Source organism: Taeniopygia guttata, chromosome 1 (assembly GCF_048771995.1).
Source record: "Taeniopygia guttata chromosome 1, bTaeGut7.mat, whole genome shotgun sequence".
Taxonomy (NCBI): domain Eukaryota; kingdom Metazoa; phylum Chordata; class Aves; order Passeriformes; family Estrildidae; genus Taeniopygia; species Taeniopygia guttata.
The window spans coordinates 60557849-60560904 of NC_133024.1; positions in this window are offsets into that span (position 1 = coordinate 60557849).

A 3056-nucleotide genomic window follows, 5' to 3' on the forward strand; every position below is an offset into this window, starting at 1 on the left:
GTCTGTCACAGAACCAACCCTCCCCCAAGAAATAAGAATGGTATGCATATTTAGACAGAGATAGATAAATGGATATATAGAGAGAGAGACATAAAACTGGGAAGAGTGGTTGAGGGAAAAGTAAGACACACCATATCACAATGTTATGCAGCTAACAAGAAACAAGGAGTAGCAGAAACAATTAAAAAATACCATGACATAATATGGAACTTTCCACTTTCAGTTGCATTTAAAAGATTAACAAAAGAAACTTTAAATTAAACAACTACATTATCTTCACCTCAAAACAGTGTCCTTTGTTGGCGGACAATATCAATATTTTACGTCACCCCCTACCCCCCAGTTTTACATGTTTGAACCTACAGATGTCTAGTACAGGCATTAGAAATTAATAACCCTGGTGTGAGAGATAGCAAACAGGCTAATTTTGAGATGTAGATGGGTAAGCAGAGGTACCGCTTGAAGCATTGTGACATTTTATGAGGGACATCAGAAAGAGAAAGCAGCTTCCAGTCCTAATAGATGTAATAGCCATTTTCCACTCAGGGCAAACAAGGAATCAATGACTTGCCCCCTTTTTAGTGTCAGCTGAAACAATGGAAAGCATGTGCCCAAGGACACATGTAAACACTGTCATCTGTTCCTGGGAGGGGTCTTGATATCCCATACATGAATGAGGCAGGGGAAGGAAATAAAGACTTGTATGTGAAAGAAAAGGGGCAGAAGCGTGAGAGAGAATGAGAAAGTCATCTGGATATAAACCTACGTGTCTGAAAAAAGAACAACACTGTAGTTTTGAGAGATGTGATGGGTTGATTTACTACTTGGATTTATGCAGAAGATCTTCGTCTCCACTACTTCCCCTTTCCTCCTCGTTCTTAGTCTCACAGGCCCACTGTTCATGCTCTTGCTGGTCCTTATATCTCTCTGAACTGACATAACTGACCAACCCAGCAGAAAACTAATGCAGAAAAACATAGGTATACATGGGTCATGCATCTAGCACACGGTCTGGGTGGAACTGCTGGCAAAAGGAGGGATGTATGAAGAGTGACATAAGGCGAATGATGAAGGAGAGAAGGAGGAAGAGTTGAGGCAAGATTTCCATTTGTTGGAATGCAGCCATCCTACAGCTCAGCTGCCTGTGAAACCACAGCCTGAAAGCACATATAAGCAAAGTACAGTCAGGAAGTAAATTGGGACATTCTCCTCATGCTTTATCCTTACTTTGGTCTTTAATAGAAATAATCCTAATATCTAAAATTCTCACTAATAAAAAGGTCAGAACTGGCAACACATAAAGGTGCTGCTCTAATCCAGCTGCAGTCAGCCACCATGGTTTGTAAACATGATTCAAGAAGCAGACAGAGTATATTTGATCTGGAAAGATAAGAGTGTATGCTGCCTGGGGAAAGAGTTAGATGTACTTTGACACAGATAATAAGATGCCATGCCTTAGCCTTGACTGTCTTTTGCATACCCATCTCCCTGTGAGGAATATCTGAAGATGTCATTAAGGAGAACAAAGCAAAGCAAAACTCTAAACTACAGCCTTTGCATGCTAAATATTGTCCTGAATACACAGTGCGCCTGCACAGATTCCTTTTGAAATGGGAGCAGAGGTGTCACCTGGTGCTTTTCTCAATCTGGGAGTGAGAAAATAAAGTCCCACTTGTAAGAAAAAAAATCAAAAATCCATAGTAATAGCCTGGAAAACTGTAGCTTATGATAGGTTTATTAAATTACTTTATTGTTTTCATGAAGAATGCTCAAATACTTTTAATGAAAGTTCCTACAAAAGTAAAACCTTCAGGGTCATACCAAATATGGTCAGAAATTGCCTAGGGAAATCTCTGTATTTTTTCTTCTGTAGAGTCCATGACATTTTCTACTTCAAGTGAAGTATCTGCAAATAATTCAGTCAACCTCTGTTGAATTTTAAGGTAGTTAGATTGCATTCTTGAAATATCTGGGCAATATACAGACTTGGGTGCAAGCTGTGCCATCAGGTGTTTTATCTTGAGAGCCTATAAAATTACTATGATTTGCTTTGTGCATTTTATATCGTCATTAGAAAAAAAAATCCTTAAATTTACTATAGGTCTTTAAATACTTTAGGATGACAGCATGAAGCAGCTTTTTTGTTAGTTATTTTAGGTGAACAATTTTAAAGGATGCTGATGATGAGGTTCAAACCATAAGAACAATGCGGTCCTGGTGCCATCTAATGCTCTAGGGAGAAAGACCAGATTTTGACTAAGTCAGCAGCAGAGCACTCGCTGAATTGAAGGACTGACTGCATTTTGCTTGCCTGGTGTCTCATAGAGAGTGACAGAAGCACTACATTGCCAAGCTCTAGCCAGGAAATCAACTCTATCCAGATGAGTCACCAAAATTAACTTCTTGGAGCAGACTACAACCATATCCCCAGTGCAAATTTGAATATATGCATCGCACAGTTTTACTAGAGAGCACCCTACTGGGGTGGTGTGCTGAGTTCACTGAGTTCTTATCCCACTGCACCGACGCAGAAGGGGGAAAGTCACAGCTCCACTTTGTCCAGTGCTCCTCACATCCTTACCCAGGGGTTTAACCCTTGGGGAAATCTGGTGGATTTCACCTCCACGCTGCCTATACAGCGTTTGGGGGATTTTCTTCACGAACATAAGAGCCAAACATTTTCGTTTCGCAAAACACCCCAAGTTAAAATGGAAGCAGGGGAATGCTGGCACTGCACGGGCTGAGGCCAACCCCTTGTGCCAGCCGTGCCCCCGGGAAGCGCAGCGGCAGCAGCGCCTCAGCTCGGGGCTCCTCCATGGGCAGGAGCCAAGCCTCGTGCTGGGGCAGACGGGCCCCCGAGGGTCTCTGCGTCGTTATCAAGGCGATACGCCCGGGCACGGCCAGGCACCGACTGAGCGGCTGCCCCTCGGCTGCCCAGCCCAGAGCTGCGACCCGCCAGCGCGCAGCCCCTCGCCCGGCCGCACCGGGCCGACAGTGGGCGGAGGGTGAAGCCCTGCTGTCACCACCTCCCCTCTTTCCGCCCGCCCCGTCAGGCA